The 26,027-nt window shown below is 46.0% G+C and overlaps 1 pseudogene; it reads right to left on the minus strand.

The window, feature by feature from the left end:
* Positions 1 to 14,848: 14,848 nt before the first annotated feature.
* On the minus strand, positions 14,849 to 24,892 carry LOC149355619 (uncharacterized; annotated as a pseudogene).
* Positions 24,893 to 26,027: the final 1,135 nt, after the last annotated feature.

Raw genomic sequence — 26,027 nt, forward strand, 5'->3', positions numbered from 1 at the left:
CAAAGTATTGGGAACCCTTAGTCAGTACATGCCGTATGGAAAAATGTGCAAAAAAACCTGATCGGCCCCCGAAAAGGGGTCGCACCGATGTGAAGAAACTAAGTCCACAGAAGCCAGAAGCGTTTGCGAAGTTTTTTATGCTTCACTCAAACACTGATGTACCGGTAGCCAACCTATCTGCATTTGTCATCGCCAACACCCTAAAAAGTTGTGTAGGCAAAGACTACAAAGCAAAAAAGCAACGAACCGGAGACCTCCTTGTAGAAGTAAACACAAAAGAACAGAGCACCAAACTAATGTCACTACAGAATCTTGGAGAAATGAGCGTACAGGTAACCCCGCACCGCACCCTGAACCACTCAAAGGGCGTAATATCTGAATATGAACTCCTACAGAGTACCGATGCTGAAATGGAAGAAGAACTAGCCGAACAGGGAGTAATAGCAGCCCGACGAATAACCATCCGGAGAAATAATGCTGAAATCAAGACCAAACACATTGTACTAACTTTCAATAGCACAACTCTGCCTCACTCCATCCACGCCGCATACCTCCATTGTAAAGTCCGCCCATACATACCGAACCCGAGACGATGTTTCAAGTGCCAGCGCTTTGGACACAGCATGTTGGCCTGCCGGGGCAAACCCACTTGTGTCACATGCGCAGAAGACACACACACAGAAGAAAGATGCGAACGCACACCAAAATGCATCAACTGCAATGGCGCACATGGCGCGTACTCCAGGTCGTGCCCAGTCTGGAAAACAGAAAAACAAATTATAACTTTGAAGACTACAGAAAACCTGTCCTACCTTGAGGCAAAAAAACGCGTCTCTTTCCAACAGAAAGGGACATACTCTGAAGCGGTGACGCGGGGACCGCCGCCGCCTTCAGTTTCTGTCGGCACACAGGTCTATCCGGTGGACCTGGTGTCGACACCCAAGTCCCCACCACAGAAGTCGGTGGTACAGTTCACAGGGCTGAAACTTTCGCGAGAAGACCACGCGATACTCGCCGGAGGCCCTCAGGCCCCACTTTCAGCAGCGGCATCCTCGGCGACAGACACCCAGAACAGCTCTGCTGAACTGGACCTGTCGCCCCACCCCTCTAAGAAGGCGCCTGCTGGCCCAAGAGACTCTGCCCCTGGAGCAGAGCATGGTTCAGTGGTGCCAACAAAAAAGACGAATGCGAAGGCCACGGGCCATCGCAAACAAAAAACATCCTCCACGTCCACCGTGGAGGAGATGGATGTCAGCGAAAGTCCGCTGACATCTAAAACACACGCAACCGCGGATTCTCCGCGGAAATCCGGCGCCACGAAAGTGGCGATGGATACAACTGCTGGTTTGCCACCGCTGCAGCGGCGGCGAGACTCCCTAGAGAAAAAAGGGAAACCACGAATCACTGCTCCTGAGAATAAGTAACTTTCCCCAATCCCCAACTTATCACAATGGCGTATCTAATACAATGGAACTGTAGAGGTCTACACAGAAACTACACAGACATAACCGATATGCTCAAAACAATGGCACCTACAGCTGTGTGCCTGCAAGAAACGAACCTTGGGCCACAGCACACAAACATCTTAAAAAAATATAATATTTTCCGGAAAAACAGAGTACAAGCTAGCCGACTCTCAGGAGGCGTCGCTATCATTACGCAAAGCGAGGTCCCTGCAAGAGAGGTATCATTAAAGACGAACTTAGAAGCGGTCGCAGTAAACATCATTAGCCATAAAACAATAACAATATGCTCTGTGTACATACCACCACACAACACAATAGCCATGCATGACCTTGAAGAACTTCTGGAACAGTTGCCAGAGCCATATGTAATGATAGGGGATTTTAACGCACACTCCTCATTCTGGGGAAGTGAGCATACTGATTCCAGGGGTCAGCTCATCGAAGATTTTATTCTTTCGACTAACATATGTTTAATGAATACGGGAAAAGCAACGTACTGCTGCCCCAGCTCTGGAAAAATGACCTGCCTAGATTTAGCGTTTGCATCACCATCTGTTTTTAATGATTTTATTTGGGATGTTTTAGATGACCCCCGGGGAAGTGATCACTTACCTACGGTTTTAAAGCTAACATCAGCGACATCCATCCTCCCTACGAAGCCTCGGCGATGGAAAATTCACCTCGCCGATTGGGCACTTTTCAGAACGAAGGCCACATTAGAAAAAGAATATGCCGAAACCCTTACAATAGAAGAAATAAATGAAAAATTTGTCACATGCTTAATATCTGCAGCAATAGAAGCCATCCCACAAACGTCTCAAACTGCACGAAAAACACAAAGTCTGGTGGTCAAATGAATGCACATTGGCTAAAAAGCAGCAAAACAAGGCTTGGGGCAACCTTCGCAGGTATCCCACTGCAGGGAACTTGCTCACCTTCAAAAGGGCTAGAGCCAAAGCACGATACATTAGACGCAACGCAGAAAGGGCATCATGGCAACAGTACATATCCTCCATAAACAGCTCAATATCATCAAAGAAAATGTGGGAGCAGGTACGGAAATTCACTGGAAATTTTACTCCTTTTTACATTTCCAATGCTAACAACACCCGGTAATCAAACAACATTAGAAGATCAGGCCAACATATTGGGTGAGCATTTTTCCACAGTTTCAAGCGCATCCAACTACACACACACATTTCAAAAGTACAAAACAATAGTAGAAAAACAAAAACTTCCCTTCAGAACATGCATACATGAAGACTACAATCAGCTTATTACAATGCAGGAACTAAACACAGTACTAACATCCGGTAAAAAGACAGCACCAGGCCCAGACAGTATACATTATGCCATGCTTGCTCACCTCTCTGAGACTGCCATAGAGGCTCTCCTAAAATTTTTCAATAAAATATGGATGAGTGGAGAAATCCCCCATGCATGGAAAGAAGCCATCATAGTACCCTCCCTAAAACCTGGCAAACTACCAACTAGTCCCACCAGTTACAGGCCAATAGCACTCACTAGCTGCATAGCAAAATCATTCTCCCCGCAGGGAGGCGTCTGCAGCATACAGACGTTGGTGAGTGGCGACACCACGGGGTTAACCCGAGCATCCGCAGGGACATCCCCGCAGGGGGATGATGGTGAACAATGCGTCACCACAGACCCGAGCATCCGCGCTTAGCCGTGCGTGGCATCGCCGTGTCCGGGGAAAAGGGGATCCTGGTGGTTGAGCCGATGCCGAGCGTTTGGACCCTTAAGGCCCCTCGGCGGCGGCAACACACCACTTTGGCCCCAGCTTCCTGTAGACGGCACCTCCGGCCTGACCCGACCGGGGGAAATCGGCAGTCGCCTTTTCCTGTCCTCCCCTCTACCTTTCACTTTCCTATTTCCTTTCTTACAACTTTCCTGTATCCTCCTCTCTTCTTTGTTTTTTCCTTTTTTCCTGGCGGCGAGGGTTAACCGTGTGTGACCAACTACCCTGAGTTGAGTCATATTAGGTTATAGTTGAGGTGTACAGCTGGCGTGGGCAGGACTTTCTTTCAAGTACCTGTCGCGTCCCCTTGTTGGACTCCATGGTGGGTGGCTGGCACCATGACCGAAAAACTAAATTTTTTTATGGCTCCCCCCCTTTCAAAACTTGATCGCTCTCTCAAGAGAGGGCGGACCGAAGCAGATGACTTTTTCCAGAAAGAAAAGTATCCTTTCCAAACTTTCATGTCATTCGCAGTAAAGCAGAAGAAACACAAGCAAGGATAATATCCCCATTCCAAGTCTCAAAACGCTTGACGGATGCCTTAGGCCTTGGCTACAAGGTGTCAAAAATGGCCAGTGGCGACTTACTTCTTGAACTGCGCGACAGCATACAACACTCAAAAGTTGCAACAATTGTATCCATTGGGGACATCCCTGTCTCTGTGACCCCACATCGGTCTCTGAATACTGTACGAGGCGTCATCTCTGAAATAGATTTTGTCCACCTTTCTGAAAAGGAAATGCTCGAAGGACTTACTGACCAAGAAGTTATAGATGTCCACCGGATCAAGATCCGGAAGGATGGCAAAGAAGTGGACACCAAACACCTGATCTTGACATTCAACATGAGCACATTACCCGAATCCATTGAAGTAGGCTACCTGAAAATAAATGTAAGACCGTATATTCCCAACCCACGCAGATGTTTCAACTGCCAGAGATTTGGCCACGGCTCACAGAGTTGTCGCGGCCGCAAAACTTGCGCAAAATGCTCTTCGAAGGACCACCAATCCGAAGAATGTGTTGCTAACCCACGGTGTGCAAACTGTGAAGGAGACCATGCTGCCTACTCCAGGGCTTGTCCGTCCTGGAAAAAAGAGAAAGAAATCATTACTCTCAAGACTACGCAAAACATTTCTTTCAAAGAAGCAAGAAGGCAATACTCTCAAACAAACAAATTCTCCTTCACTGCAAAAACAAACTTCGCCGATGTGGTGCGTGGGCGCGGCGCACCACACCAGGCTTCGGAACCTGTCCAGGCCACACGTAGTGAGCCTGTGGCGGGGCCATCCGCGCCGTCTGGTGGAGTAGCTCACGCTACTCCGCCTACCCCAAAGGAGGGGACGCAGACCCCCGGGTCGGCGGGCCCAAAGACCTCTTCCCACAGGTCGAGGTCAAATTCGAAAATCAATGTGCCTCCTGCACGGTCGTCCAGTGCCTCCGCAGAGGCGATGGACACGACCCCGGGAAGCCCCTCGCCGTACACGTCGGATTGTCTGCGGAGCTCCCTGGATCGGTCAAAAAGAGACAGGCCCCGAGTCACGGGGCCATAAACAACTTGATCTAGTTTTTTCAATCAGTACAAACACAAAACTAAGATGGCTTTCATAATACAATGGAACTGTAGAGGAATGTTGAGGAACTACAGTGATATAACTCATATTCTAGGGTCAGTGATGCCTCTAGCCCTATGTCTCCAGGAGACCAATCTTGGTCCACAACATTCAAATATCTTAAAACATTATACAACTTTTAGGCGTGATCCCGAACATGCAAATAGACTCTCGGGAGGCGTCGCAATCATCATCCAAAGCGGCGTCCCGGCTCAAGAAATCAAACTGAAAACAAAACTTGAGGCGGTTGCGGTTAGCGTCATCAGCTACAAAACAATTACAATATGTTCTGTATATCTTCCCCCACACATCACATTAACATGCCAAGATCTAGAAAGCCTGATCGATGAACTGCCAGAGCCATTTCTGGTAGTTGGCGATTTTAACGCTCACTCTCCGTTTTGGGGAAGCGAACGCTGTGACTCTAGAGGCCAAACAATCGAAGATTTTATACTTTCGAATAATGTCTGTCTTTTAAATACGGGAAAAGCCACATATTGCTGTCCAAGCTCAGCAAAAATGAGCTCTCTCAATTTAGCTTTCGCATCACCATTACTTTTTAACGATTTTATATGGGATGTTTTAAATGACCCCATGGGCAGCGATCACTTACCTACCATCATCAGGCTCTCATCGTCGACTCCAATCATCCCCACAAGGCCACGGCGCTGGAAAATTCAGCTCGCCGACTGGTCACTTTTTACAAAAAGTGCCACTCTGGAAAAGGAATTTTGTGACGACCTTACCACAGATGAAATTAATCAGAAGTTTACTGAATGCATGATATCGGCCGCAACACTCGCTGTACCACAAACAACAGGACTTGCACAAAATAAACATAAAACGTGGTGGACAAAAGAATGAAGATTAGCAAAAAAACAACAAAACAAAGCCTGGAGCGCTCTGCGTCGATATCCCGCTGCAGAGAACTTACTTACCTTTAAGAAGGCAAAAGCCAGAGCGCGGTATGTGCGAAGAAGTGCAGAGAAAACCTCTTGGCAGAAATATGTCTCCTCAATAAATAGTTCAATAACATCAAAGAAAATGTGGGAAAAAGTTCGTAAATTTACTGGTGACCATACCCCTTTTACACTTCCTCTCTTGACAGCACCCGGGACACAAACATCTTTAGAAGAACAGGCCAACATACTGGGCGAGCATTTTGCTGAGATCTGAAGCTCATCCAACTACACAAACACATTTCAGAAACACAAATCAATAGCTGAAAAACAAAAATTTCCATCTGGAGCAGGTGTACATGAGGATTATAACCAGCCTCTCACACTACAAGAATTAAATAAAGTATTATCTTCTGGAAAAAAGACAGCACCAGGACCAGACAACGTGCATTACGCTATGCTTGCACATCTCTCCGAGGCTGCTGTAGAGGCACTGTTAAAATTCTTTAATAAAATCTGGATAACTGGAAATATACCTGACGAGTGGAAAAAAGCAGTCATAATACCTTTTCTCAAACCCGCAAAACCACCAACAAGTCCTAGCAGTTACAGACCAATAGCCCTCACCAGCTGCATTGCTAAATCTTTCGAAAGTGTAATAAACATTAGATTGACCTTCATACTTGAATCTCGGCAACTATTAGATACACACCAATGTGGGTTTAAAAAAGCATGCTCGACCACAGATCACCTTGTCCGTCTAGAAAACACCATCCGGGAGGCGTTCATCCACAAGCAGCACTGTATTGGGGTCTTCTTCGACTTGGAGAAGGCCTACGATACTACGTGGAAGTTCGGCATGCTCCGTGACCTAGCAGAGCTAGGTATCCGCGGCAGGATGTTGAACTGCTTGAACGACTTCCTGGCTAACCGCACATTCCGAGTCCGCCTAGGAGCAACTCTCTCCATGACTTTCACCCAAGAGAACGGCGTACCCCAGGGGTGCATTCTAAGCACGACACTCTTCATAGTAAAAATGAATTCCTTAGCTAAAGTAATACCCAAGTCCATAATGTATTCAGTTTATGTAGACGACCTACAAATAGCATGCACGTCCTCTAGCATATCAACCTGTGAGAGACAAATACAAATCACACTAAATAAACTAGGTGCTTGGGCAGACAGGAATGGGTTTAAATTTTCTCCTCAAAAAACAGTAGCTGTTCTTTTTTCATTGCGACGAGGCCTACAGGTCGATCCTAATCTATACCTGAATCACACTGTGCTACCAATTAAACAAGAACACAAATTTTTAGGCCTAACTTTCGACAAGAAACTCACATTTCTATCACACATTAACAACCTTAAAAAGAAAGCTTCTCAAGAGCTCAATATCTTAAAAGTTCTCTCATGGAAGCGGTGGGGGTCCGATAGAGCAAGCCTTTTACAAATATATCGCTCTCTGGTTCGCTCCAAGCTGGACTACGGGTGCATAGTATATGGTTCGGCAAGAGCATCCTACTTAAAAAGATTAGACCCCATTCATAACCTTGGTCAGCGCCTATCATCTGGAGCATACAGAACATCACCAGTAGTTAGCCTTTACGTTGAAACTAATGAAGCCGCTCTTGAGGATCGCAGAATTGCCCTTACATGCTCATATGTCTTAAAAATCCGTTCTCTTCCGAAACATCTCTGCCATCCAATTGTCACCAAGTGCCCTTCTAAAAGATTATTCATCAACAAACCACATTCTATCAGGCCATTACTACTGCGCTTTGAAGATAAATGCGAAGAGCTAACAGTGCTAGATGCCCTACCAAATATTGCACAAAGGAATGAATGTGTGCCACCATGGTACAGCCTGCCTTCAGTATGTTACTTCACAATGACACATTTAGATAAAAAGCAAACGCCACATGAGTACATATTACAGGAATTCTTTGCACTACAAGAAAAGTATGACACCTACATTGAATTTTATACCGATGGCTCAAAAACAGAAAGTCACGTTGGAAGTGCAGTAATCCAGGGAAAAAATAAACAGATAATGCGACTACCAGAATGCGCATCGGTGTTTACTGCTGAGTGTTATGCCATCTCTGTAGCTGTAGAAAAAATAGTAAGAGAGAATATCAAAAATAGCATCATTTACACCGATTCCCTGAGTATGCTTAAAGCACTGCACTCCAGAAATGCAGCTGAACCTATAATAGGAAGCATCATACATAGCATAGTTAAAATCACAAAACAAAAGCATAACATTAAATTATGCTGGGTTCCTAGCCATGTTGGAATTTTAGGTAATGAGAAAGCAGATGTATGCGCTGCACAAGCCCGGAATGGCCAAATAAAGCAAGTGAACATACCGCACAGGGATTGTTTAAAATTTATATACAGTAAACTAAAAAAAAAGTGGCAGGCCGCATGGCAAGAGCACGCAAACAACAAATTACATTCTGTTAAGCCCATTTTAGGGGAATGGCAATCATGTAGGCACCAAGAACGTTTTACCGAAGTTATTTTATGTCGGCTCCGCATTGGAAACACCCACCTCACGCACAACTTTCTGCTAACCAAACAAAACACACCTCTCTATGAAATGTGTGGTGCTGAACTCACAGTGAACCAGATTTTAATTTCATGTGTGATCGTGCACTGGTTGACGAGAAGGCTGGAGAAGGCTTACGATACCACGTGGAGGTTCGGTATCCTCCGTGACCTAGCGGACCTAGGTATCCGCGGCAGGATGCTGAGCTGTTTGAGCGACTTCCTGACCAATCGCACGTTCAGAGTCCGCCTAGGCGCAACCTTCTCCAAGACTTTTTTCCAAGAAACTGGTGTACCCCAAGGGTGCATCCTCAGCACGACATTATTTGTCATCAAAATGAACTCCATAGGAAAAGTAATCTCAAAATCCATCATGTACTCAGTTTACGTAGACGACCTCCAAATAGCATGCACGTCTTCCAGCATACCTACCTGTGAGCGGCAAATACAAATAACAATAAATAAACTGGCTACCTGGGCAGATAGAAACGGATTTGGATTTTCCCCTCAGAAAACAGTAGCGGTTCTGTTCTCTTTGAGATGAGGCCTACAGGTCGACCCCACACTATATTTAAACCAAACCCCATTACCGTTCAAACAAGAGCACAAATTTCTAGGGATAACTTTCGATAAAAAACTCACTTTCTTGCCACATATAAACAGCTTAAAGAAAAAAGCTTCCCAGGCCCTCAATGTGCTGAAAATACTATCAAGAAAACGCTGGGGGTCTGATAGAGCTTCCCTGTTACATATATATCGTTCTCTGGTTCGCTCTAAGTTAGACTATGGGTCCATAGTGTATGGCTCAGCAAGACCGTCCTACATAAAACGACGCGATCCTGTCCACAATCTTGGTTTAAGGTTGTCTTCCGGTGCTTACGGAACTTCCCCAATAGCAAGTCTGTATGTGGAAACTAATGAACCTTCCTTAGAAGATCGAAGAACTGCACTAACTTGTACTACGTCCTAAAAATCCTTTCACAGCCCAAACATCTCTGTTACCCAATTGTCACGAAATGCCCATCCCGAATGCTCTTCAACAACAAGCCCCATGCGATTAAGCCGTTGCTCTTGCGCTTCGAAGAAAAATGTCAAACTCTGAACATACTAAATGAAATCAAAAATATTGCCCCAATACACGAAGCACTAGCACCGTGGTACACTCTCCCCACAGTGTGTGACGTCACACTAACACGCCTCAGTAAAACCTGTACGCCACACGACCATATAATACAAGAATATCTAGCACTACAAGAAAAATACAGAAACTACACGTCGTTTTATACTGACGGGTCAAAAACTCATGCTCATGTAGGAAGCGCAGTAATACAAGGAAAAAATGAAAATGCAGTACGACTGCCCTCATGTGCTACAGTTTTCACCGCGGAGTGCTACGCCATTTGTGTTGCGGTACAGGAAATAACAAATGAAAACATCAAAAAGAGCATCATTTATACAGATTCACTGAGCGTCCTTACAGCATTAAACTCCAAAAATGCCACGGAGCCACTGATTGGAAGCATCATACAGAATATAGTAAAGGTCACAGCACAAAAACATGTTATAAAATTCTGCTGGGTTCCCAGTCACGTTGGCATTAGGGATAATGAGAGAGCCGACACGTGTGCTGCACAAGCCAGAGCCATGGAGGTGAAACATGTGGGTTTGCCTCCGAGGGATTACATGAATTTAGTGCATAGCAAACTAAGAGCCAAATGGCAAGCTTCTTGGGAAAATGAAAGAAACAACAAGCTGCATACTGTAAAGCCTATTTTGAAAGAATGGAAATCATGCCGTCATAAAAACGTTTTATCGAAGTAATTTTATGTCGTTTACGCATAGGCCACACACACATCACCCATAACTTCTTATTAACAAAAAAAGACAAACCTGTGTGTGAAATGTGTGGTGAGGAGCTCACAGTGAATCACATTTTAATCTCTTGTTCGGATCTCGAAGAACTTCGGAAAAAAAAATTTACGGTATTTTACAATGAACACATTCCATTTCATCCCGCATTGCTTTTAGGCGAGCAAACACTCGTCGAGTTTTCACTTGTTTGTAAGTTTCGAAAGAAAGCCAATGTTTTAAATTTAATATAATGTAACTTCTATACACTTAACATAACATCATCTAACCTTGTGTTTTTCGCATGATAGCCATAGTTGCTTATGCGCCATAAAACCCCATATAACTAACTAACTAACCTCGAATTGGTTTTATGGCATCATGTAGGAGCAAGTGTTGAATTTCTGCTTCCACTTTGTTTCATAGACATAGTAGTATCCACGTCGGGGTGTTTCATAGACATAGTAGTATCCACGTCGGGGCTTGTGCTGCTGGTGGCACATTATTGTTGATGTGCATTTTTGCCATCTAATGAAGCTGTATTGTGGATGGCCCTAGGATCATGGCGTGCTCGGGCGGTCAGGCGAGGGCTAGCGAGACTCACCTGTGGTTGCTGTCGCCGGAGCTGGTAGAGCTGTGGAGACGTTACTGGCAGTGTCACGGTAGGGGTAAAGGAGGCCCGCTGTGGTGAGGGTCCAGGCAGCTGATTCCTGGGGATGACTCAATGCAATCGAGCCCTGAGCAAAATAGGAGCCCCGGCACCTTGGACACACTTCTTTCACTTCAACTCCACTTCCGCTACTGTTTGCCCACGCCGCAGTCGTCCACTATCTACATTATCTCAGAAGCGTTCTTCATGCCTTTTCGTGATTGACCATTTACCTCCAGTGGCTGCATTGTAGAATTCTGTCTGGTTTCATCTGATGTGTTGGATACCTAGGTTCTCGGAAGTGTCGTATGTGTTGCAAGTGCTCTTCAGCATCGCCACTGAAGACGAGGAGATAATCATTCTAAGGCGGGGAAGTGATCCTGCAGATAACTGTGGGAACAGGCAGACGCTGATAGTTTGTACACTAATGGGGCCCAGGGACCTTTCCTTCACTGCAGCTGAGGCGATATACCTTGACTCTTTTCCACTCAGCAATAAAGTTCAGCTTGTTTGACATGGCGCCTCTTAACACCATTTTTTGCATCCAGTCAGCCGCATTGCGCATTTTGTGGTGGTAAACTACAAGGCCAATTTCTTCAGAGCCTAGTTTGCACTCATGGAGTTGGTCAGTAATTTGGCTGGTGGCGATACGATGCCTATGATGAGGTTCCTGATGCTGGTTAGCAGACTTTGTAGTGCGAAAGCACTTAGCCTCCTACACCAGAAAATTCGAAGGTGGACATGAAGCCTCTGAGATAGTCACGTGACAGTGTCGCGTCAGCCAATATGAGGCTGGGACGAGGAAAACATCGGCTGATTTATTGGCAGTAGTGCCAGGTTTCAATGCAGCCAGCCGGAAGAGAATCGCGAGAGGCTCCAGCGCGAGGAGGAGGCCAACCAGGCTCCTTGGTGTCGTCTTTGATGGTAGCCACTACTACCTGTGCTCTGTGAGGCCGGTGGTGCTACTGCAGCAGGCCCCCCTGCTAGTGAAGGAGCCCGGCGGAGTTGGAAGCCGGAATGAGACATGTCGCTCCTGAGGAGTAGCATGGGGAAGATGGCGCAGATGGGCAGCCAGCCATTTACGGCAGAGAAACCGCACAGGAAGGTGTACTGGGGAGAACGTCCTCTATGCAGGCTGGTTTCAGGCAGTCGATAGAAATAGAATTAGGGCATCTTTGAATGTCCACGATGAAAAACTTTGACTGTCATTCGAGTGCACGGAACAGGCCATAGTATGGTTACTGAAGCGGTTTGCGGACGCAGTCCTCACCGAATGAAAATGTCAGTACAAGTTGACAGCTCAGGAGGAACGTGCGAAGATGGGTGAGTCTGGTGTTGAGGTACAGGAGCTCGAAGATGACGGGAAAATCTTCGAAGCTGCGTCACGTAATCCGTGGGATCGGTGCTTGGAGAGGAAATAGTGACGTCAAAATAACTTTTAGGCCCTGTACACCACCGTTTTTATACACATTGTTTTCAAACTTTGCTAAACCAGTTTTTCTAAACCTTGTTCTTGGCGCATAATAGCCATAGCCGCTTATGCGCCATTAAACCCAACACAACACAAACACACAGAATTCGCCAGGAAGACGGAGAGGTGTGCCGAAGACAAATTCTGCCGGAGTGCAGCACAGATCTTGTTTCAAAGTAGCCCAGGGGCTAAGCAGAGTAGTATCCAGTTGTGCTTTGAGGGCTGTCTTTAGCGAATGGTGGAACCTTTCAATCATGCCGTTGGCGATAGGATGGTAAGCAGTAGTGTGAATTTGAGACGTTCCAAGCAGGTCCGTAAGATTCATGAAAAAGGAAGATTCAAACTGGGGGCAATGGTCGGCGGTGACAGTTGAGGGAACACCGTATCGTGACACCCACCCGGCGGCGAACGTTCTGCCGATGGTGTCACTGGTGGCATTGGGGAGAGGGAAAGCTTCGTGCCAGCGAGTGAAACAGTCGATGCACATAAGCAGAGAGGAATATCCAGCAGAAGGTGGCCAAGGGCCCTAGATATCGATGTGGGCGCTGTCGAAACGTGCTGATGGCGGAGGGACCAAGCCGAAAGATGTTTTGTGTCGCTGTGTTTTATAGACTGCTGACATGCCAGGCAGGTACGGGGCCAGAAGCGCACGTCTTTGCTGATGCCAGGCCATACGTAATGCTGCGTAATGAGAGGCTGCGTGGCAGGAATTCCAAGATTGGAGAGTGTTGAAAACAAGGCGATTAAACACAGAGGGAACCAAAGGGCGGGGAGTGCCTGCCATTGTGTCCCAAATGATGGGGACAGGGCACGAACGGAGGAGAACTTCACGGAGAACCAAGGAGGCGGTGACCTTGAGAAGGTCCGTGGTTTCCGCGTCCTGGTGCTGTGCTATGGCGAGGGTGGCGAAGTCGAGGTTGGCTGACGAGGCGGCAGAAGTGAATGAAGCAGTGACACATGACAGTGCATCAACCGGGGCGTTGTCAAGGCCTTGCACATGCCTGATGTCTGTTGTAAATTCCGCCACGTACTAGAGATGACGGATCTCACGTGCTGAAAATTTACTGCTCCCCGACTGAAATGCCGAACGGACATGTAGATGGCTGAAACTCACGGCCAAATGTACTGTAGCAGCTTTCAGCAGGGGAAAACTTCTGCGAGAAAAACGATAGAGGGCTCCAGGCACCATCCACGAGCTGGTGAAGTATGGTTCCAACGGTAGTGTCGGAAGCATTGGTCCTGAGGCGAAGAGGTGCATCAGGACATGAATGGGCCTGGAGGGCGACATCGGATAGCTTCACTTTGGCGGCTTCGAAATACTCTAGAGCGGCGGACGACCATGTAAGTTATGCAGAGTTAGCTTCCTTGTCTTGAAGCATGTCTGTTAATGGTTTGAGGAGGGCTGCACAGTGAAGGATAAATCGGCGATAAAAATAGATAAGGTTAAGAAATTCGCAGTTAGCGGATTGAAGGAGGCTGCGGAAATTCTTGAATGGCCTTGACTTTCAATGGAAGCCGACGGATGCCCGTACGGTCAATGTGGTGGCCGAGGAAGTCAAGCTCCGACTTGCCGAAGTCACACTTGGCTCTGTTGATGATGAGGCCATGTTCAGAGAGATGGTGGAAAAGCTGCCGGTGGTGTTGCAAGTGCTGTTCAGCATTGCCACTGAAGACGAGGAGATAATCGATGTAAGCCATGCAGAAGGGTAGACCTCGAATCACGTTGTCTGCAAAGCGTTGAAATGTTTGTCCAGAGTTACGGAGCCTGAAGGGCATGCGGATGTATTCGAAGAGGCCGCAGGGTGTAATGATGGCAGTTTTGGGTTCGTCAGATGGTTCCACGGGGATTTGGTGGTAGGCTTTGACCGGGTCAGTTTTAGAGAAAATGGTGGCGCCATACAGTGATGCTGTGAAATCCACGATGTGAGATAGGGGATAACGGTCTGGAACTGTTGCGTTGTTGATAGCGCAGTAATCGCCTCATGGCCGCCAGTCCTCTGGTGACTTCTTTGGTACCATGTGGAGAGGTGATGCCCAGGGGCTAAAGGAGGGTCGGATAAGGCTGAGCTCAAGCATGCGCGCGAACTCGGTGTGGGCAATCTGAAGCCGGTCTGGAGCAAGGCGCTGAGGTCAAGCGTATGTGGCTGGGCCAATGGGATCAGTTTGGTGCGTGACCTGGTGCTTGATGGGCAGTAAGAAGTTGGATGGACGGGTATTCATCCAGGAGGGTCTCAAAGGCCGACTGGGGTATGCTGGGCATAGAGGCAAGACAATGGCCGCCACGGTGGCTCAGTGGTTGTGGTGCTCGGCTGCTGACCCGAAGGATGCGTGTTCGATCCTGGCCGCTGTGGTCGAATTTCGATGGAGGCGAAATTTCAGAGCCCTGTGTAATACGCAATATGAGTACACGTTAAAGAACCCCAGGTGGTTGAAATTTCCAGAGCACTACGGCGTCCTGCATAGCCTGAGTCGCTTTGGGATGTTAAACCCCCATAAACCAATCTTGCAAGACAGTCTGGCATGCTGGTTTACACGGTGCCTTCTAACCCAACGGTGAGTGGCCAGACGAATCTTGACTTCCATTGTAGCTTAGCTCATGGCAAAGGCTTTGCATAACGGCTCTTTTTGGATGCTATAAGTTCCGCTTTGTCTGGCCTGTCGTATGCAGCCGCCATGTGGTGAGGAGTGGCTTGTCGCTTTTGCTGAAAGCTTTCTCTGTATGAAGCTTTTGAGCGCTCCACAGTGTCTTGCAGCAGTGCGTCAACATAGTCTGCACGAAAAGAAGGAAGCAGTGTTGCCTTAGCATATATCACTGGGAGCTGTCTGTATTACAACATATTTACTATTTAGCAAGCATGCATTTGGTTGGCTTGTTTGCATTTTGTTTGTTGCTGATTGTACACTTGTCCCCTGAATAGTGCCTGTGGATGCACTAGGGCTTAATATTGGAAAGTACTGAACTGTGTTTGCATCAGCATATTTGCACTGACTCATGATCAGTTTTCGTAGCTGGGTTTCCGTACTGTAGCTTGGCTCCTCCTTCACTTTACTCACAGTGAAGTGGCCTCTCCTGGCCTTTGAAGCTTTCACTTTCCAGCGTTCCTCACCAGCTTCGGTGACAGCGTGTTCTCGTGAAGCATTTTCATTAAAATGCAACACGGCAAGGCGAGTCCTGAAAATTAAAAAGACGATGTAACCTCTCTTTCTTGGCTGCTGTTTGTTGCTTACCTTTCTTGCACTCCCTCCTCTGAAAAAGCATTTGACTTTGGAGCAAATCTGCTCAGCATACTGTGGAACGACTCCAAAGAGTTCGTCTGCACCTTCGGGGAAATTTGTCGTATGTCCCGGAGCAGCATTCGGCTGTCCACAATTTCGCGCAGCTCCAGGAATGCTTCTGATGCTAGAAATGGATTGCGATAATAGGTTATTAATCATCACATTTTAATACCTTATATTATCACTATTAAAATGGGTATGCAGTTGTGCCTCGTTAATATCGACACTTTGGTTTCTGAATAAAATTGTCTTTTAAGCCAGTCATCTGTAATACCAAATCTTGAAGCAAAAAAATTTGCTGTGATTAAGGTCTGCTTTTGTGCATATTGGCGGCTGGCGAAGTTGAAATTAGACATCATTGTGGTCACCGTTGTGCTTGAAATAATGTAGCGCAGCTTGATGCGCCTGCAGGTTTATATGTTTGATGACATCTTATGGCTGAAGGACCTAACTGCTATTGCGACTGTTCACATCTCTCGAACCACTGCTGCAGCCTGCATGTCAGCACTCATTAGGCTGACAGCTGCTGAGCGTGGCTTTCTACATAGCACAAGCTACTGTGGGAGTTTTCAACAGTCCCTCCTGCAAGCTGGAAAATTGAGGCCCTTCGATAGGATAGCTTTGCACATTAAACCACAAAAGAAAAGGGCCAGCTTTCAGCCATTTGCACTTTTCACTGCATTCCTCTGTTATCCTGCACTAATAATGCTGAAATTGAAACACTTGAGTGTCGCAATAGAAATTTTGCTCTCTTCCGTCCTAAATTCAAAAATACGTGAGCCATGATGGATACTGGGCACTTTCCCATGTCCATTGTTTGGACAGCAGGTGCTTGCATTAACAAGGCCTGAATACCAACACTGTCAAGTGTGGTCTCCAGAAGTATTGTCTATGATTTGCGTAGTCCATATTAATGGGGGTCATATTAATGGGGCGCAACATAAGCATTTTATACAGCATTTCAGGTGCTACATACTTTGTTTCAGCCATTTCCTGTTCTCAAGCGGTTCATGTAGACAACGCTTGTAAGGGCCATCATGTCCGTCATGCTTGTTTCAGATGTGGTTCAGCAGGCTTCTCCACATACTAATAACAGGGTCTTCATCACCTTTTGCTGCTCCAGCTACCCAGTAAAGATGGCTGGTAATTAACTGGATCCATGCTGTCACAGCTGCATGCTTACGGCTGGCAGCAAGCAGCTTCTTCTTGAGACCTACATTGAATGAGGAAAGAAATGTCACAAACAGGCCTATTAAGATGGGGAGAAAATATGGTTCCTTGCCTTTAGCAACATGCCTGACGTCGAGCCAGTGCTTGATGTCTGGCCGGCTAGTCCTGCAGTACTGCCTGATGGCAGGGTGGCGGTCTAAGAAAAAAAAATGAAGTTTAGCGACTGGGCTCGTTGCAAATGTTAAGAGCACAGTTAAATACTGAGCAATTCGTGATGATGGTGTCAAAGTCTCATTAAAAACATTCATATCAAAGTGGAGAATTGGGCCAGTTGACACATATTGGGAAGAATAAAAGTAACAGAAAAGACACGCATTAAGAAACGCCTTTCCTTACTGCGTCTGTGTCTTTACTACTGGTTTTATTCTTGTTAGTGTGTACTATCTGGGACAAAAGCAACTCATCTCCACTTCAAATTCTGCACCGCAAGTTCACTGGTCTTGATACTAGGAGTGCGTCAGGTGATGCCCACATGCAGTGCTGTACAGTTCAGAACTTGGAGGGAGTTCAGTTTCTTTTCATAATTAAATTCAAAGGCGCCAAACCATACGCACACACACACACAGGAGAAGAAAGACGAGACAGAGCGCCACTCACAACTGATTTAATGTGCCGAAAAACACGTACATATATGTCACTGTCGGCGCATGCGCAAGGAAGACATTCAGCTTCATGAAGATAAGCAGTGATCAAAAAACGCTTTTTCAGCCTTATACAGGTTTATCGACGTTTCACTGACGCACAAGTTGCCCCTCTTTTCGATATGGAATGCTTCTCTCAGTTACCTGGCTTTTGTCACACTACTCTTTGCCAAAATCCGCACATCAGAAAAGCATGGTTCACAAGTACGCGACGGGCAGGTTCTGATGTGCATGGGTAAATGGGGGCCATCTTTATTCTGTTCTACATTTCTTTGGTATTCTCTGATCCGCTCATTGACACATCGCCCGGTTTGTCCGATTTCGGAACTGCCGCAGGAGAGGGGAACTTCGTACACAACCCCTACCGCACATTTCGTGAACGGTCGCCCATGCCTGGTACCGCAGCCACTTTCTTTTACTTTTTCTTTTGTTTTGGCTATTCGAGAGCAAAGGCTTCCGAGCTTTTGGGGGGCGGTAAAAACGAGTGGCACCCCATGCCTACTCGCAACCTTCTTCAGGTTGTGGGCCAACTTGTGCACATACGGCACAGCCACCGGTCTCACCTCTTCTCGAGGGACCTCCTCCCCTACTCCTACTACCTTCTTCTTCAACTTCCGTAGGAGGCTTTCGGCAACCTGTGTCACGACCGAACCAGGGAACCCAGCTGAAGCCAGCCTAACCAATTGATTATCAAAACTCTGTCGCATCTTGTGAACACATGACTTCCCTAGAGCAGACTCAAGGCAAAGTGAAGCAATTCCTCTTTTAACTAGTTTTGAATGCGAAGAGTCGAATGGCAGAAGCCCCTTTTTTGCACGTGGAGCATATGCCCAACACACCTGATCCATACAGAACTCAATGTTTAAATCTAAAAACTGTAAAAGATTGTTTTCAGGCAGTTCATAAGTAACATCCAAGCCTTTTCCATGTTGTCTAAAAAGGGATAAAACACTGTTTACTGTACCAGCGAAGTTAGAGCTGCCGTCCTTAGTTAAAACAATCAAGAAATCGTCAATGTATCTAAAAACTTTAAAAACATGGTTAGTTGGCAAAACCTGCAGAAGCTTTTTGTCAATTTGTGACAGAAAAATGTTGAATAAAACCGGGGCGACACACGAACCAATGCAGATACCGGCCTTCTGCAGAAAGAAGCCTTGGTCAAAAGAAATAAAAGTCGACTCTAAATAAAACTTTAACATACTTAAAAAATTGTCAGTAGAAATACCGGCTGAGTTCTGAAATGAAACAGGATCATTTCTTTCAATACAGTCCCGAACAGAAGTAAATAGGGCATCATGGGGCACGGAATAAAATAAATTAACAACATCGACTGAAAAGGCACGCCCAATCCCAGTCTGAGATTTCAAGAAATCACAAACATCTTCAGAATTCTTGGTAAAAAACGGGTCTTGTAAATCTAGCTTGCTCAAGTGCTTCAACAAGTAGAGACTAATATGCTTCTGCCACGACCCCTTTTCCGTAACTATTGTTCTGAAAGGTAAACCAACCTTGTGTGTTTTCACTGAGAAGAACACATTCAGGGCGTTATTCTTGGTATTCTTGATTTCTTTAGCAAGGCTGGACAAGCCCAAACACTCGCACATGAATACACATGGAGTAGGAGTAGGGGAGGAGGTCCCTCGAGAAGAGGTGAGACCGGTGGCTGTGCCGTATGTGCACAAGTTGGCCCACAACCTGAAGAAGGTTGCGAGTAGGCATGGGGTGCCACTCGTTTTTACCGCCCCCCAAAAGCTCGGAAGCCTTTGCTCTCGAATAGCCAAAACAAAAGAAAAAGTAAAAGAAAGTGGCTGCGGTACCAGGCATGGGCGACCGTTCACGAAATGTGCGGTAGGGGTTGTGTACGAAGTTCCCCTCTCCTGCGGCAGTTCCGACATCGGACAAACCGGGCGATGTGTCAATGAGCGGATCAGAGAACACCAAAGAAATGTAGAACAGAATAAAGATGGCCGCCATTTACCCATGCACATCAGAACCTGCCCGTCGCGTACTTGTGAACCATGCTTTTCTGATGGGCGGATTTTGGCAAAGAGTAGTGTGACAAAAGCCAGGGAACTGATAGAAGCATTCCATATCGAAAAGAGGGGCAACTTGTGCGTCAGTGAAACGTCGATAAACCTGTATAAGGCTGAAAAAGAGTTTTTTGATCGCTGCTTATCTTCATGAAGCTGAATGACTTCCTTGCGCATGCGCCGACAGTGACATATATGTACGTGTTTTTCGGCACATTAAATCAGTTGTGAGTGGCGCTCTGTCTCGTCTTTCTTCTCCTGTGTGTGTGTGTGCGTATGGTTTGGCGCCTTTGAATTTAATTATGAATAACTACCAACTAGCCCAACAACAAGTTCTTCTAAGATCAGTTTCTTTTGTCCCCTATAGTACCAACTGGCCCTGTTCTCCATTGTACTGAATCATGCTTGTTCCATGGGCAACCTTCTTCATATGCAACTTTCCAAAAATGAAGGCACCACATTCATAAGTGCCATCGCCATCATAATGTGCAAAGCTAGTGTAAAACAAGCGTCTTTCTGTGCTCCTCAGTGTGTCTGTCTTTTCCACTGGTTTTATTCATGCCATCATTGTGGCCAGTAATCTGGTTTTGGTATTTTAGCACTTAGTGACAATACATCATGGAAAATTGCAACCAACAAGTTGTTAGTAGTGTTAATGTTACTAAAAGAAAGATAACAATGAGTGTATTTATTATATGTAATGAGTGTAGGCAACAATGCAGCACTGTGCATTCGCATTATCTTATGTGATATGTGACGTGCATCCAAGTGCAAGAACAAGAAATGCTACCTGTAGTCAGTGAACAAATGCTTATTCCCATGTATTCCACTGCAGCCAAGCATTTAATCAGCCCTTGCTTTTTCATTGATACGCTGTTCGGTACCTCTGGCGACTGCACAAGTAAACAGTAAGCGTATTATAAAAATGGTGACAAAATAATTATTCCAGATGCTCCAGGCTTACCTCACCAACTTGAACTTGCGCAGTGTGCAATATGGCTCCAGTCTGCACAGCCAGTACGCTATATCGCGTGTTGCGTAAATCAGAGAAAATCGAAAAAAATTCTCTCGGCCTAACCGCACGTTTGTTCGGGCTCAAATTTCGTACAGAGGTTGCATTTAGTGGTCAGTTTTGTTTTATACTACATTTAGGTGGGGTACTTGCCTGATTTGGTCAGAATTATTTGGAAATTCCAATGGTCTGCGGCGACGGCGAACCAAAACCGAAAGGCTTCGCAGCACTGGTACTCCTGGCGCCATCTCGCGCCCACCGAAGAAACCCAGCTATGCTAAGTTGGTGAGCAAATTATCTTTGCTTGGTGCTCTCTGCTGCGAAGCAGCACAAGACATCACCGAAAATATGGTCGTACAGCGATCAAGAGGAGGCCATGGCCGTCTGTAACTTTTCTATGCGAGTCCAACTCCTCCCCGCCGCCACCCGCAGCCCTCCTCGGTACAGGACTTGTTTCTCCGGTAAGTGCGAGATGGCGCCACGGGTACCATTGCTGCAAAGTCTTTCGGTTTTGGTTCACCGTCGCCGCAGACCATGGGAATTATTAAATAATTCTGACCGAATCAGGCAAGTAGCCCACCTAAATGTAGTATAAAACAAAACTGACCGCCAAATGCAACCTCTATGCGAAATTTGAGCCCGAACAAACGTGTGGTTAGGCTGAGAGAATTTTTTTTTATTTTCTCTGTCTTACGCAACAGTCGGTACGTCATATTTAGCACTGTAACCTGGCGAGTCGCACCGGTCATCTCCTGCCAGGTCTACTGGACTAGGCCACTGGCAAGTCGCACTTGCTTTTGCTGAAAAAGCTGCAAAGAAGAATATGTACAGTTTAGATTATACAATACAAAGCTCACAGTGATGTATTTGCAGTAAATGCGTATTAGCACAAGGCATCCTTCCTTCTTGTGTTTCAGTGTTTCTTGAAATACTTAATTACCTTCGGATTTTTTTGGTCTGCGCATTTACTGAACAACGATAACAGAGTGAAAAAATGCTGATGACTTCAATACTAGCACATGCAGTTGGTCTCTAAAAGCATAATCCATGACAACATAAGTGCCGGGTCAGTGGCATTGCACTGCAGGCACTGGTGCAGTACATATGTTGCTTTGTACTGTAGTTATCCAGTTTTCATTATGAAAGCACGCACCATCAATCTTTATAGCAGGAAGCAAGTATGCCCGTTGGTAGTTGTAGTATGTCCTCTGTGTGATGCCTTGCACCCCGATGGATTGCAGGAACTGAACTGTTGATGTCACCACTGAGCCAGAAAACAAGATGCCTGCAGCCAGGAGCATGTTGCTTGCTGCCTTGCCTGCAACCAGTGGTTGGCTTCTCCAGAGGAAAATGTACTGCAGTGGGCAATCCCCCTTGACAGTGAGAAGGCTGCCCACCATGCTCATGTCAATGGTTCTTGTTTTCCCGTACACTGTGCTGGTGTCAAGCAGCTGTCGCAGGCAATATTCAAACACAAGGAATTTTTGTTCCTTGTGAAAGGGAACTTCAGCCAGCAACTGGCCTGCTTCTTCTTGGTGGGCAGTGACATCAGCAGTCAGTGCTGTGTGATTTTTAATGTTTTCTGCTATTAAGTGATGCAGTAAATGTTAAAGCACGCAGTACCAATGCAGTTTTTTCCTTTTATCAGCGGGAAAAGAAAAAGTACCCTTGCAGATAACTGCACAGTAGGGATATGCGAGTAGTATTTTTTCCAAAACCGAATCGAACATTCTTATGAACATTCTCAACTTGTGCAGATATTTGCTCTAAATGAGACAGCTAATTGCTTTGTGCTGTAACTTATGAAGTTGCAGCTGTAGCTACGAATATACTACGAATACATTACGAACATACTATGAATATACTACCACCACATCTCAGTCGATGAGAGGGGCATGAGGTGCATATGAGCCATAGCCTGTGAGATTGGGCATCAAATCAGGCTTTGCCAAGCAAATCGAAGCATTGCCACATCATCCAATATTCCAAGCCAAGTGTGAGAATTATGAATGCCACCACACAAATGAAGTATATTGCACTCTGGATCCTGTCTTTAAAGAGAGCTAGAAAGCGCCTTACTCAAACTTTGTGGCATTATTCGTGTAGCCGCGTAGAATTATTCTAAAACACAACAACGCAGTTGATTAGGTTGAAACAACTGAGCGTCTACTGTATGATTCACTTGAAAAAATAGAACATTTTGAATACTCGCATGCCCCAACTGGACTTATATTCCATGTATCATCCGGCTGGTTTTGATAAGTCTGTCCATCTACAGTTGCAGTGGAATGCACAATTTCTTGGCTGTCTGCAGCTGAGGCTTTAAATTTTAAGCAATGAGATACCATGAAAACTAATGCTATCAATACATGCAGAAGTTGTTGTCAGATGATAACACATAACTGGGGTCCTTATCTGCAGTTGGGTGCTCCTCACTGTCATCTTCAGTGCAGTGGGACTCGTCCACTTCCATTGGTATTGGTGTGGAGCCACGAAGAGGTTGAAAGTTTGCTGGCACAGGTGGCAGCAGATCAGGTACCGCTGCAGCTGAATATGTTGTCTCAACTGCATTGGTCTAAACTACTTGGTCGGCCTGTATTCCAGCTTCTCTGGTGGCAGGCCTCTCCATTTGCACCTTTACATTTGCAGCAATCAGTTTTCAGCCCAAGGCACACTTGTGTGGCTGAAAAAATCGCTTATATTTGCAATGGCTGGCAGGGTTTACATCCACTTTTGGCTGTCAGCAGTTACTAGCCTTTAATTTTAAGTTTACTACCTCGGCTTTCTCGTAGATCACTTACCAATTGACTGGCGTTCCCATGTCGCCTGCATTGCCGCAATTTCCTGCTGACACCTGAAGGGCATGCTTGCAATGGTTCCTAGGGAAGGGTATTTTTAGCAATACTGAAGTTTACATGAATTATTTTACATGCTTTTAGTTTTAGCTACTCCAGGCGTGAAGTGTACTTTACAAAAATTGCAAAAAGGAAGAGTTATGAGCCAGCTGAAAAGAAGTTACACAAATATACTGAAAACAGACATTACTGGTGTGGTTATAAAATATGCACCCACAAAATATTGATTTCTTTCTCGTTCCCAGGTTTATTAATGACCTTTGAGACGAAACACAATAAGTCTGAATTCAATGGCATATTAATATGGCAAGCAAAGGGCGGACACAATGAGGGACGACAGACAGTTTGCTATTGCATGAACCAATCCAGCAAGTACCTGTTCTGTTGAACCTGACGTCTGTATGTCACATACTCTTGGCATATGTTAATAAGTCTCCTCTTGGATGTGCCAGTGCAAACCATATGTCTTGCATCATCCATGAGGCAAAATGAACTTCTTTAAAGCACTGCTGTCTTAACAGCTCCAAAAATATTTTCACCTCTCTAGGAAGAGCCAAAGCATCTGAATCGCTTCCAGAGTGTGCTGCAGGCTCAACACATTTCTGCTTGAAAGCACATAAATAAATAATATACTGTGGTATTGTAGAAAACTGTCCAGTTAAGCTTATGCTTAGCATCTACATATGTTATTCATGCGTGCAGACTGGTCCCTTGTGCAGCTCGCCCGATCCTATTTTTCTTTCCTTTTTACACTATGCATTTCATAGCGCTATAGGTAGAAATAACAGGGCTGACAAGGGGATCTGCCAACATCGCGGAGCGAAGTGGAAAATCTGTGCTCGGAGAACTCTCATATGGACCGCCGCGGTGGCTCAGTGGTTATCACGGGTTCGGCACCGGCCACGGTGGTCGCATTTCAATCGAGGCGAAATGCGAAAGGCCCGTGCACTGTGCGATGTCAGTACCCTAGCAGGTCAAAATTATCGTGAGCCCTCCAGTACGGCGTCCCCCGCCCGAGTCTGTTTGGAACGTAAAACACTAAAAACAAAAACCAAACCAGCTCTGTTGTACGGAACTGTGCGCAGGGTACATGCTCGCTTTTGTAAGTTTTTAGCACCTCTGTGGTTGTTCCGCTCGTGTGGTATGAGCCACGCAACTCTATCTGGCTGGAAGCTGTTCCTACAAAATGCACACGAGGTACAGTACATGCGGTCGCAAAACAGGGTTCGGCTCATGCACCCGCGACTCCATGCGCAATTCCTAGGCTTGGAAACGCTCGCCTGGGTACATTTCCTGAGCTCTATTTGCCACACATGCGCAATGTGCTCGCGAGCGAACATGCTGCACGTGTGCACAACTCAAAGCCAGGAAACTTACCTTTGGGGGGGAGAAACAGCGTTGGCAGCATGTTGGATTTGAGCAGCAGCTTCATGTTGATGCCAGATTGCTGTACCAAACTGGGATTACACTGGTACGCATCAGGAGCAAAGTGGCGACCGCAGACTCTTAGATCCCAGCAATTGTCCGATGCTGACAGCCCGTTGTGGTGCAGCCAACCTGCTTGCTTGTCCCCTATTGGGACACGATGCCTCATCGTAACACCGTGCCTGTCCTGGGCTTTACATCCAACTACACAGCAAGGGAGGTCCCCTTTTGACGAGAACACGTGCTTTTGTGAGCAGACGAATTTCCTTCTTCACCGGAACTACTACATTACTTTCAAGAAATGCGCTGGATTCTTACCTCTGTATACGTGTGTTTTAAAAAATAATAATCCGTCAATAAAATAGTGTTTCAAGAAGCATCAGTGCTCAGTTTCAAATGCATTATTGCAAAAATTGTGCGTGATGTCAGGGGCAGAGCCAATGATAAGGGTCGCCCAGTTCATGGCCAAGGCTGCCCAGTTTACGTCACATGGTAGGGGCGGCTAAAAACGCGCAGTGAGGTGTTGCCCTAATCGGCTGTGAGCGGCAAGTTTTAAAAATTGTTTGTAAATTATTGGTTCCACGCGCAGCTTTTTGAATCACACTAGAATACTAGCAGAGACCACCTCTACAGGGTTGTTGCAATAAAATATGATTGTAGAAACCATTTCAGGGTCCCTTTAAGACAGGGTTGTCCACTATCACCATTGCTATTGACGATTTTATGACAAACATGGAAAGAAGGCTGCAAGGACGTAATTTAGTATATAGTCCTATAACCTAGGCTGAACAGTTGTGGAGTAGCAGCTCCCTGATTTTATGAATGCAGACAATATTGTGCTTTTAGCTGATGGGCAAAGTGATCTGCAGTCCCTCTTGAATATTTGAGGCAGCGAAGACTTTTGGAGAATACCTAACTGTATGCATAAACAGGGGCAGCATTTGTATGGGAAAGTATGAACAGTACTCGGCTTAAAGGGAAGAGACATGCTGCGGTAACGAAGCATACAGCACTTTATGGATATAAAAGGTATGAAGTGCTGAGGTGTTTCTGTGAAGGAGCAGTGGTGCCAAGGCTATATTTTGGGAATGCGGTTTTGGGCTTAAAGCAGAACAGAAGACTTGGTGAGGTGGTAGTATAAGCCAGTGATATGGCGCTCCAGTGTGACATGGAATGTCGATCATTCGAAGCCTGCAAAGCACATACTAAAATATTTTACGAAGAACATTTGTGGAAAATGTGATGTGGAAAAAGGGTGTGTCGTTCTTCAGAAGATCGGTGAAGGGACGAGCGATACCGGCGAA

Source organism: Amblyomma mixtum, chromosome 3 (assembly GCF_055824585.1).
Source record: "Amblyomma mixtum isolate Tamu chromosome 3, ASM5582458v1, whole genome shotgun sequence".
NCBI lineage: Eukaryota > Metazoa > Arthropoda > Arachnida > Ixodida > Ixodidae > Amblyomma > Amblyomma mixtum.